This window comes from Bombina bombina, chromosome 4 (assembly GCF_027579735.1).
Source record: "Bombina bombina isolate aBomBom1 chromosome 4, aBomBom1.pri, whole genome shotgun sequence".
Classification (NCBI taxonomy): Eukaryota; Metazoa; Chordata; class Amphibia; order Anura; family Bombinatoridae; genus Bombina; species Bombina bombina.
This window is the reverse complement of record NC_069502.1, coordinates 828822236-828835300: the sequence shown is the minus strand read 5'-3', so window position 1 is coordinate 828835300 and position 13065 is coordinate 828822236. Positions and strand designations below refer to the sequence as shown.

General features: G+C 44.9%; 1 pseudogene; it reads left to right on the top strand.

Annotated features, from left to right (window-relative positions):
- LOC128657155 (zinc finger protein 260-like) overlaps nt 1–13065 on the top strand; it is a 54360-nt pseudogene that overhangs the window by 27713 nt on the left and 13582 nt on the right.

Here is a 13065-nt window from a genome sequence, read left to right as displayed (position 1 = left end):
GCCTTGTCCCTCCCTTCATCCGTGTACTTTAGCTTTGGTATTGGTATCCCACAAATAATGGATGATCCGTGGACTGGATACACCTTACAAGAGAAAACATAATTTATGCTTACCTGATAAATGTATTTCTCTTGTGGTGTATCCAGTCCACGGCCCGCCATGTCATTTTAAGGCAGGTATTTTTTAACTTTAAACTACAGTCACCACTGCACCCTATAGTTTCTCCTTTCTCTTGCTTGTCTTCGGTCGAATGACTGGAGGTGGCAGTTAGGGGAGGAGCTATATAGACAGCTCTGCTGTGGGTGATCCTCTTGCAACTTCCTGTTGGGAAGGAGAATATCCCACAAGTAATGGATGATCCGTGGACTGGATACACCACAAGAGAAATAAATTTATCAGGTAAGCATAAATTATGTTTTTTCTTGAGAGATGATCACCGGTAAGGAGCACGGACGTTAAACGTAAATTCTATAGCGTAAGGTCGGGTTACCTTAGCAACTAATTGATTTTCAAGAAATCCGACATCAGATGGAAGCGTTAACACAACGTTAACTTACAGCTACACGAAATGAGCGACTGCACGCTATCCGCAAAATATTTCAATGGAAACCTGGTACTAAAATGGAGCCGTAAATTACTTTTAGCTGTCTGCCGCTTCGATAGCTTACGGCTCCATTTTTAACGACTCAATGGAAGCGAGGCCATTGTATGGTATTTTGTTTTCTGAGGCCTCAGATGTAAATCTTAGGTTCCCCACATTATTGTTCAAATAATCAAGAAATTTTTCTAAAGCTTGGTTGGAGCCATCCCACACTATCAAGATATCATCAATGTATCTAGTGTACATTTTAATGTTATCTCTAAACTCATTCTGTTCATTAAATATTGTCTCAGTTTCAAAGTTTGCAAGGTAAAGATTCGCATACGATGGGGCAAATTTTGCCCCCCATCGCAGTGCCTCTTAATTGTAGAAAGAAAGAATTCTCCATTAAAGATAAAGTTGTGTTCCAATAAGAAGGAAATGGCTTGTAAAATGAAATTAATTAGATTGATGTCATAGTCTGAATACTTTTCTAACATTTTCTTGACTGCACTAATCCCCAACTCATGAGGAATACAAGAGTATAGAGATATAGCATCGATGGTTACAAATTTGTAACCATCTCTCCATGTGAAATTTTGTAATAGTCTCAACAAATGTTTAGTGTCTCTGAGGAAACCTGGTAACGATTGTACAACTGGCTGAAGTTGTGCATCAACCCATTGTCCCAATCTCTCTCCCAGGGAGCCAATAGCAGAGATAATTGGCCTCCCTGGGGGATTTACCAAGGATTTGTGTATTTTTGGTAAGATCTTAAATACCGGGACTCTGGGTGTATCAACATAAATGAATTCTCCTGTTTTGATGGTCAATATAGACTCCTCTAATCCTATGTCTAGTAGATGTTTTAACTCTCTCTGGTATTTAATTGTAGGATTAAACGTTAATTTCTTATATGTATGTATATCATTTAGTTGTCTATAAACCTCAGTTAAATATTGATCTTTATTGAGTATCACTATTGAACCACCCTTGTCTGAATTGACAACTACCAAATTGGGATTATTTTTTAGAAGTGCAACTATCTCTTTTATATTTAGATTGTTATATGAATGTGTTTCCTTCTGATTCTTTATATTGATTTCTTCAGATAAAGTGATCAAATCTTGTTCTAGTATGGAATGAAACAGGTGAGTGTATGTGTGTGATGTGTCTGAGGGATACAGGGCACAGGTGAGTGTACGTGTGTGATGTGTCTGAGGGATACAGGGCACAGGTGAGTGTACATGTGTGATGTGTCTGAGGGATACAGGGCACAGGTGAGTGTACGTGTGTGATGTGTCTGAGGGATACAGGGCACAGGTGAGTGTACATGTGTGATGTGTCTGAGGGATACAGGGCACAGGTGAGTGTACATGTGTGATGTGTCTGAGGGATACAGGGTACAGGTGAGTGTACGTGTGTGATGTGTCTGAGGGATACAGGGCACAGGTGAGTGTACGTGTGTGATGTGTCTGAGGGATACAGGGCACAGGTGAGTGTACGTGTGTGACGTGTCTGAAGGATACAGGGCACAGGTGAGTGTACGTGTGTGACGTGTCTGAAGGATACAGGGCACAGGTGAGTGTACGTGTGTGACGTGTCTGAAGGATACAGGGCACAGGTGAGTGTACGTGTGTGATGTGTCTGAAGGATGCAGGGCACAGGTGAGTGTACGTGTGTGACGTGTCTGAAGGATACAGGGCACAGGTGAGTGTACGTGTGTGATGTGTCTGAAGGATGCAGGGCACAGGTGAGTGTACATGTGTGATGTGTCTGAAGGATGCAGGGCACAGGTGAGTGTACGTGTGTGATGTGTCTGAGGGATGCAGTGCACAGGTGAGTGTATGTGTGTGATGTGTCTGATGAACGCAGAGCACAGGTGAGTGTACGTTTGTGACATGTCTGTGGGAATCAGGGCACAGATGCTTTTACGTGTTTTCCTGTGGGAAACAGGAGAGTGTACGTGTGACATGTCTGATGGATGTGTGGCACAGGTGAGTGTACGTGTGTGGCATGGCTGAAGGATGCAGGGCACAGGTGAGTGTACGTGTGTGATGTGTCTGATGGACGCAGGGCACAGGTGAGTGTACATCTGGGACATGTCTGAGGGACGCAGGGCACAGATGAGTGTACGCGTGTGATGTGTCTGAGGGATACAGGGTACAGGTGAGTTTACATGTGTGTGACATGTATGGGGGATGCAGGGCACATGTGAGTGTACGTATGTGATGTGTCTGTATGTGATGTGTCTGAGGGATGCATGGCACAGGTGAGTGTACATGTGTCTGACATGTATGGGGGATGCAGGGCACATGTGAGTGTACGTATGTGATGTGTCTGAGGGATGCAGGGCACAGGTAAGGGTATGTTTGTGACATGTAGGGGGGATGCAGGGCACAGGTGAGTGTATGTGTGTGATGTGTCTGAGGGGTGCATGGATTTTGTTTTCAAAAACCTCACAAAACCCTGTAATACGTCTCCTATTGGAATTCTGATTGGTTACAGTGAGGCTGTATTTGTAGCAAGTAAAGTAACTGATTCCCAGCTAACTCCCTTTACTGCTTGACACAGGTTGTATTTACTGTTGCGCTAATGTTATTATATGGGATGTTTCATCCAGATGTGACTGCTAGTGATGTAGGCTCAGGTGTATTTAACTTAAATTACACAATGTATCACACTAAACTAATTTTTAAATAGAGCCCATGTAAATATGGATTTATTGATTGATTATTTTTTTGTAGGTGAAAAAGATGCTAAGATTTCATGTAACACAGAACAAGCAGAAGATCAGTGGCTAAGTAATATGCCTGAAGCTGCAAAGCAGGAAATATGTGACAATATAAATACAGGTGAGTGTACATGTGGGACACAAGGTACAGGTGACTGCACGTGTGTGAAGGGTCTGACCATGGAACTCTTCCAGTAAAGTAACCTACACGTTTCAGGGTACAGGTGAGTGCATGTGTGTGATGTGTCTGAGGGACGCAGAGCAAAGGTGTGTGTACGTGCCTGACCATGGAACTCCAAGTAAGGTGAGTGTACATGTGTAGCATATCTGTGGGTTGCAGGGCACAGGTGAGTGTACGTGTGTGAAATGTATGAGGGATGCAGGGCACAGGTGAGTGTACGTTTGTGATGTGTCTGAGGGATACAGGGTACAGGTGAGTGTACGTGTGTGATGTGTCTGAGGAATGCAGGGCACAGGTGAGTGTACATGTGTGATGTTTATGTGGGATGCCGGGCACAGGTGAGTGTACGTGTGTGATGTGTCTGAGCGATGCAGCGTACAGGTGAGTGTACGTGTGTGATGTGTCTGAGGGATGCAGCGTACAGGTGAGTGTACGTGTGTGATGTGTCTGAGGGATACAGGGCACAGGTGAGTGTACGTGTGTGATGTGTCTGAGGGATGCAGAGTACAGGTGAGTGTACGTGTGTGATGTGTCTGAGGGACGCAGAGCAAAGGTGTGTGTACGTGCCTGACCATGGAACTCTTCCAGTAAAGTAACCTACAAGTTTCAGGGTACAGGTGAGTGCATGTGTGTGATGTGTCTGAGGGACGCAGAGCAAAGGTGTGTGTACGTGCCTGACCATGGAACTCCAAGTAAGGTGAGTGTACATGTGTAGCATATCTGTGGGTTGCAGGGCACAGGTGAGTGTACGTGTGTGAAATGTCTGAGGGATGCAGGGCACAGATGAGTGTACGTGTGTGAAATGTCTGAGGGATGCAGGGCACAGATGAGTGTACGTGTGTGATGTGTCTGAGGGATACAGGGCACAGGTGAGTGTACATGTGTGATGTGCCTGAGGGATACAGGGCACAGGTGAGTGTACGTGTGTGATGTATCTGAGGGATACAGGGCACAGGTGAGTGTACATGTGTGATGTGTCTGAGGGATACAGGGCACAGGTGAGTGTACATGTGTGATGTGTCTGAGGGATGCAGGGCACAGGTGAGTGTATTTGTATGACATGTATGGGGGATGCAGGGCACAGGTGAGTGTACATGTGTGATGTGTCTGATGGGTATAGGTGAGTGTACATGTGTGATGTGTCTGAGGGATGCCAGGCACAGGTGAGTGTACATGTGTGATGTTTATGTGGAATGCCGAGCACAGGTGAGTGTACATGTGTGATGTTTATGTGGAATGCCGAGCAAAGGTGTGTGCATGTGTGTGATTGAGGGATGCAGGGCACAGGTGAGTGTATTTGTATGACATGTATGGGGGGTGCAGGGCACAGGTGAGTGTACATGTGTGATGTGTCTGAGGGATGCCGGTCACAGTTGTGTGTATGAGGCCGAATTTTCAAGCTCCGAATTGAGCTTGATGCCCCGTGTTTCTGGTGAGCCTTCAGGCTCGCCAGAAGCACAAGTTATGAAGCAGCGGTCTAAAGACCGCTGCTCTATAACCTGTCGGCCTGCTCTGAGGAGGCGGACAGACATCACCTGAAATCAACCAGATTGAATGCGATTGGGTTGATTGACACCCCCTGCAAGCGGACGATTGGCCGCAAATCTGCAGGGGGCAGTATTGCACCAGCAGTGTACCAGAACTGCTGGTGCCATGATAAATGGCGAGAGCGTATGCTGTCAGAATTTATCGATGTGCAGCGGACATGAGCCGCAATATCGGATCATGTCCGCTCACATCATGATAAATAGGCCCCTATGTGTGTGAAGTGTCTGAGGGATGCAGGGCACAGGTGAGTGTATGTGTGTGATGTGTCTGAGGGATTCAGGGCACAGGTGAGTGTACGTGTGTGATGTGTCTGAGGGATACAGGGCACAGGTGAGTGTACGTGTGTGATGTGTCTGATGGATACAGGGCACAGGTGAGTGTACGGGTGTGATGTGTCTGAGGGATACAGGGCACAGGTGAGTGTACGTGTGTGATGTGTCTGAGGGATACAGGGCACAGGTGAGTGTATGTGTGTGATGTGTCTGAGGGATACAGGGCACAGGTGAGTGTACGTGTGTGATGTGTCTGAGGGATACAGGGCACAGGTGAGTGTACGTGTGTGATGTGTCTGATGGATACAGGGCACAGGTGAGTGTACGGGTGTGATGTGTCTGAGGGATACAGGGCACAGGTGAGTGTATTTGTATGACATGTATGGGGGGTGCAGGGCACAGGTGAGTGTACATGTGTGATGTGTCTGAGGGATGCCGGTCACAGTTGTGTGTATGAGGCCGAATTTTCAAGCTCCGAATTGAGCTTGATGCCCCGTGTTTCTGGTGAGCCTTCAGGCTCGCCAGAAGCACAAGTTATGAAGCAGCGGTCTAAAGACCGCTGCTCTATAACCTGTCGGCCTGCTCTGAGGAGGCGGACAGACATCACCTGAAATCAACCAGATTGAATGCGATTGGGTTGATTGACACCCCCTGCAAGCGGACGATTGGCCGCAAATCTGCAGGGGGCAGTATTGCACCAGCAGTGTACCAGAACTGCTGGTGCCATGATAAATGGCGAGAGCGTATGCTGTCAGAATTTATCGATGTGCAGCGGACATGAGCCGCAATATCGGATCATGTCCGCTCACATCATGATAAATAGGCCCCTATGTGTGTGAAGTGTCTGAGGGATGCAGGGCACAGGTGAGTGTATGTGTGTGATGTGTCTGAGGGATACAGGGCACAGGTGAGTGTACGTGTGTGATGTGTCTGAGGGATACAGGGCACAGGTGAGTGTACGTGTGTGATGTGTCTGAGGGATACAGGGCACAGGTGAGTGTACGGGTGTGATGTGTCTGAGGGATACAGGGCACAGGTGAGTGTACGTGTGTGATGTGTCTGAGGGATACAGGGCACAGGTGAGTGTATGTGTGTGATGTGTCTGAGGGATACAGGGCACAGGTGAGTGTACGTGTGTGATGTGTCTGAGGGATACAGGGCACAGGTGAGTGTACGTGTGTGATGTGTCTGATGGATACAGGGCACAGGTGAGTGTACGGGTGTGATGTGTCTGAGGGATACAGGGCACAGGTGAGTGTATTTGTATGACATGTATGGGGGGTGCAGGGCACAGGTGAGTGTACATGTGTGATGTGTCTGAGGGATGCCGGTCACAGTTGTGTGTATGAGGCCGAATTTTCAAGCTCCGAATTGAGCTTGATGCCCCGTGTTTCTGGTGAGCCTTCAGGCTCGCCAGAAGCACAAGTTATGAAGCAGCGGTCTAAAGACCGCTGCTCTATAACCTGTCGGCCTGCTCTGAGGAGGCGGACAGACATCACCTGAAATCAACCAGATTGAATGCGATTGGGTTGATTGACACCCCCTGCAAGCGGACGATTGGCCGCAAATCTGCAGGGGGCAGTATTGCACCAGCAGTGTACCAGAACTGCTGGTGCCATGATAAATGGCGAGAGCGTATGCTGTCAGAATTTATCGATGTGCAGCGGACATGAGCCGCAATATCGGATCATGTCCGCTCACATCATGATAAATAGGCCCCTATGTGTGTGAAGTGTCTGAGGGATGCAGGGCACAGGTGAGTGTATGTGTGTGATGTGTCTGAGGGATACAGGGCACAGGTGAGTGTACGTGTGTGATGTGTCTGAGGGATACAGGGCACAGGTGAGTGTACGTGTGTGATGTGTCTGATGGATACAGGGCACAGGTGAGTGTACGGGTGTGATGTGTCTGAGGGATACAGGGCACAGGTGAGTGTACGTGTGTGATGTGTCTGAGGGATACAGGGCACAGGTGAGTGTATGTGTGTGATGTGTCTGAGGGATACAGGGCACAGGTGAGTGTACGTGTGTGATGTGTCTGAGGGATACAGGGCACAGGTGAGTGTACGTGTGTGATGTGTCTGATGGATACAGGGCACAGGTGAGTGTACGGGTGTGATGTGTCTGAGGGATACAGGGCACAGGTGAGTGTACGTGTGTGATGTGTCTGAGGGATACAGGGCACAGGTGAGTGTATGTGTGTGATGTGTCTGAGGGATACAGGGCACAGGTGAGTGTATGTGTGTGATGTGTCTAAGGAATGCAGGGCTCAGATGAATGGATTTTATTTTCAAAACCTCACAGAACCCTGTAATACGTCTCATATGGGAATTATGATTGGTTACAATGAGGCTGTATTTGCAGCGAGTAAAGTAACTGATTCCCAGCTAGCTTGCTTTACTGTATGACACAGGTTGTATTTACTGTTGTGCTAATGTCATTATATAATTTGTTTCATCCAGATGTGACTATTAATGATATAGGCTCAGGTGTATTTAACTTAAATTACACAATGTATCACACTAAATTAATTTTTAAATAGAGACCATGTAAATAGTGTTTTTTCCAGTTTAAAAAAGATGCTAAGATTTCATGTAACACAGAACAATCAGAAGATCAGTGGCTAAGTAATATGCCAGAAGCGGCAGAGCAGGAAATATGTGACAATATAAATACAGGTGAGTGTACATGTGGGACACAAGGTACAGGTGACTGCACGTGTGTGAAGGGTCTGACCATGGAACTCTTCCAGTAAAGTAACCTACAAGTTTCTAATAAAATTGTGCATAGATAAATTGCATTATAAACACATTTTTCAAAGAAATTCATTGTTATTTGACTGCTGTGCTAGCTTAGCCCTAAACATGTCAGTAAGTCTCCTTTTTACTGGTTCCTAGGCACCGCTATGGACAAGTTTACACCATGCGCCAGTAATGATTCTGTGACATTTATTGTTTGCTCGTGTACTATAGATCTTTCTGATATAGTATTATTTTACATTTTTTATATTTATAACCCATGTTCTCATTTTAATTTACCTTCTAAATAATACATGATTTATTGAGACTGGTGTACAGTTCTTTGGGAAATCATGGGTTTAAAGTGAAGGTAAAGTTTTCCTGTTTTTTAAGCATTATTACATTACGCATATGCTATATAGTATGATCGCTATTTTTTTTTTTTAGTATTGCAATATATATGATGGTATATAAACTATTCTTATTTACTCACGCTTCCATTATTAGCTCCTCCCTCCATGAATTTCCTTGTTTTTCACCCTATTACGTACAGAGCGGTCCCACCCGCTCTATACGTTCTTCAAAAGCGCGTTCTCGCTTGCCGGAGATTTTGCGCATGCGCAAACACTTCTCCATATATTCTATTTGCGCTTGCGTGAGTCACATTCTATTGCGACCTTATGCTTGCTTTAATCTGCGCAGGCGCAAAACGGGAGCGAGCCCGGCTTGAAATGTAGAGCAAGTAACCCAAACGCATGCGCAGAAAGACAAGAACCCCAAACGCATGCGCAGAAGGACAAGAACTATTGTGACGTCAAATGACGGCCGCCTAACGGCCAGAGTTACCATTGGATGATGCACAAACGTGACCGGAGAATTAAAAAAAACAAAAAAAAAACGGGTTGTTTGGAAAACGGAACAATATAGAAAGAAATAAGGTGAGAACTGTGTTAATATATGAAATTATAAAAAATCATGAATTAAAGTACCATTATTTTTATTAGTATTAACATTAACTGTAATCGAATCCTGCTAAGTTTACCTTCACTTTAAGTCCTCATGTACAAGAAAGGAAAAGAGAAACACAGTGCATCCGTGATACACAGTATCGTTTATTCTTACAGCTAATCACACATGAACAAAACACACTTACAAGATAACAGTGTGAAAGAAGCACTTTGCCCACTGGCCTGATGATATAGCCTGCTGTACTCTTCGAGGGAATCCTAGAGACGCCGACCTGCAGCCCCTTGTTTCCCACTCCTCTCCGCAGCTAAGTGTAACCAACTTTCCACTGTTCAGCACAGTCCTGATGTTTCCTGTAGGTACCTCCTTCCTACGCATTTCCTCTGCTCACAGGCAGACTTCTTTTTATGCTTCTTTTCGTACGTCCTACATACGTTTTTTTCACATTTACTTTTAGTTGAGCACTAAGTTTGAATTAGTGCTGACAAAGCAGGCTGGATCTTAAAGCCTCCAGCTGGCTGTCACCAACAGCAGATTATTGTTGTTCCCTCTAGGCTGTGGGTTCAGCTCTCTCCAGTCTGATCACGTGACCTCTACCTCTGGATAGCTGATCTTTCACAGAGTAAATCCTTGCTCTTTCAGTTTATCTGTGCTGTGTAAAGTCACCTGCAAAGCTGCATCGTGCAAACCACTCAGTGTGTGAGCAGAGGAAACGCGTAGGGAGGAGGTACCTACAGGAAACGTCAGGACTGTGCTGAACAGTGGAAAGTTTGTTACACTTAGCTGCGGAGAGGAGTGGGAAACCAGGTGCTGCAGGTCGGCGTCTCTGGGATTCCCTCGAGGAGTACAGCAGGCTATATCATCAGGCCAGTGGGCAAAGTGCTTCTTTCACACTGTTATCTTGTAAGTGTGTTTTTTTCATTGTAAGAATAAACAATACTGTGAATCGTGGATGCGCTGTTTCTCTTTTCCTTTCTTGTACAGCTTGCCGCCTCGGGACTTACACAGCTGGAGCCCTGTGAACTATCAGCTGCTCCGGATAAGATTCTAACATCACCATCACATTCAGAGGTTCTTTGAGTCAGTGTTTCATTACCTAGACTTTCAGCCACTTACAGGACTGGGACTAAGCTTATCAATTTTTATACACTTTGACCTTTTTTCATACATTTTGTTGTATGATTTTACATTTGTATTTATTAGGTGGACTACTAGTATTATTCGTTTCATTGTTAATTCATTTTTTATGTATTAATTTTTGTGTGTATATATATATATATATATATATATATATATATATATATATATATATATATATATATATAATTTTTTTTTTTTTTTTTTTTTCATCCCCTGATATGGTTGTTCAACTGACATTGGTGTAGTATATTGGAAGTGTTGCTGCAGCGCGGGTCTTCTTGATTCATATTCCGCTGTTTGTTTTTCCTATTTTAAGTACTCATGTAGCCACAATTTGGGCTGCCTCGTTGTTTTGTAAAAAATTCTTATCCTTACAATACCCCATATAGAAAAAGACACTCATAGATAGACAGATATTTAACATTTAATAACTGTAATAACTGTCTGAAACCTCATAGCTTGCTTCATTTTGGTGCACACAAGCAATAGTTATAAAATCTAGTTTTCTGACTGAAGTAATTTTATTACATTATAATACTTTTGATAACATACAGCTAGTTTTGAGCGCTATAGGGAAAATAACGAACTCAACAAAAGTTGCGTTATTTAATCCCCTATAGCGCTGCCATTACAAGTTTTAAAAGTTCTGGCTTGTGCGGGCGATATGGAGATTTTGAGCTCCATACCGCAGCAAAAACAAGCAGTGTTTTGACGTGCTCGTGCACGCTTTCCCCATAGACATCAATAGGGAGAGCGGGTCAGAAAAAAGTCTAACACCTGGAATGAAAAGCTCCGTAATGCAACCCCGTTGATGTCTATGGGGGAAAAGAAGTTAATTTTAAACCTAACACCCATAAACTCCACGTCTAAACTACCAAGGGCCTTTAAAAGGGCCTTTTGGGGGGGCCCTTAAAAGGGCCTTTTGTAGGGCATTGCCCTAAGTTAAACAGCTCTTTTGCTACAAAAAAACAAATACCCCATAACAGTATACCAATAGGTTTTAAGCGGCTCTCATTCTATTGGCTGATTCATCAGCCAATAGAATGAGAGCTGCTTAAATCCTATTGGCTGATTTGAACAGCCAATAGGATTTCTTTTTTAAGACACAATGAGTCCACGGATCATCTTAATTACTAATGGGATATTCACCTACTGGTCAGCAGGAGGCGGCAAAGAGCACCACAGCAGAGCTGTTAAATAGCTCCTCCCTTCCCTCCCACTCTAGTCATTCTCTTTGCCTACGTTAGTGATAGGAAGTGGTAAAGTGAGGTGGTATCTTTTAGGTTTAAACTTGAACACCTCCGCCTGTTACTTAGGGAGGTTTTGATTACTTTGGACTACTTTGACTCCACGGTAGTGGTTGCCCCTACGAAGTCTAGTAAATTGGACAGATATTTCGAAGTTCCTTCTTACTCAGACGTATTTCCTGTTCCAAGGCGAGCTTCGGAGATCATTACTAAGGAATGGGAGAGACCTTTTACTACGGACGCTTCCCTTCAAATTATTAAATTGGGAGCTAAAATTTCGGGGTTTTCTATTCTGGCATGCAGAGCCTTATGGTTAAAGCCTTGGTCTGCGGATGTATCATCTAAGTCTAAGCTTCTAGCGATCCCTTACAAGGGGAAGTCCTTGTTTGGACCTAGCCTCACAGAAATTATCTCTGATATCACGGGAGGTAAGGGTCATCTCCTACCTCAGGATAAGAGAAACAAACAAAAGGGGCGACAGAGTAATTTTAGTTCCTTTCGAAATTTCAAGGAAAATTCTTTCTCTTCCTCCTCTAAGCAGGAACAATCTAAGCCTACATAGAAACCCAACCAGTCTTGGAATAAGGGTAAACAATCCAAGAAGCCGGCTACTGAATCCAAATCAGCATGAAGGGCATGCCCCTGATCCGGGTCCGGATCTTGTAGGGGGCAAACTTTCCTTCTTCATTCAGGCTTGGGTTTGGGACGTTCTGGATCCCTGGGCAATAGAAATAGTGTCTCAGGGATACAAATTGGAGTTCAAAAGATTACCTCCCAGAGGCAGGTTTCTTCTTTCAAGATTATCTGTAGACCAGACAAAAAGAGAGGCGTTCTTACTTTGTGTAGAACACCTCTCCGCCCTGGAAGTAATTGTTCCCGTTCCAATTCTGGAACAGGGTCAGGGGTTTTATTCCAATCTGTTTGTTGTTCCTAAAAAGGAGAGAACCTTCAGACCAATTTTAGACCTCAAAAGTCTAAACAGATTTCTCAGAGTTCCGTCATTCAAGATGAAAACTATTCGTTCCATTCTTCCTTTAATCCAGGAGGGTCAGTTTATGACAACAGTGGATTTAAAGGATGCGTATCTTCATGTCCCTATTCACAGGGATCATCACAAGTTTCTAAGGTTTGCCTTCCAGGACAAACACTTCCAGTTTGTGGCGCTTCCTTTTGGCCTGGCCACTGCTCCCAGAATTTTCACAAAGGTTCTGTGGTCTCTGTTGGCGGTACTTCGGTCAAGGGGCATTGGAGTGGCACCTTATCTGGGAACTCCATCCGGAAGTGTTTTCCCATCTGATTCTCAAGTGGGGTCAGGCGGAATTGGATCTTATGGCATCCTGACAGAATGCCAAGCTCCCGAGATACGGGTCGAGGTCCAGGGACCCCCAGGCAGAGCTGATAGATGCTCTGGCGGTCCCTTGGACCTTCAGTCTAGCATACCTATTTCCTCCATTTGCTCTTCTTCCTTGGGTTATTGCTCGAATCAAAGAGGAGAGGGCGTCTGTATTCCTCATAGCGCCGGCCTGGCTGCGCAGGATTTGGTATGCGGATTTGGTGAAGATGGCATCTCTGCCACCCTGGAGACTTCCGTTGAGGAAGGACCTTCTAATACAGGGACCCTTCCTTCACCCAAATCTAGTTTCTCTGAAGCTGACTGCTT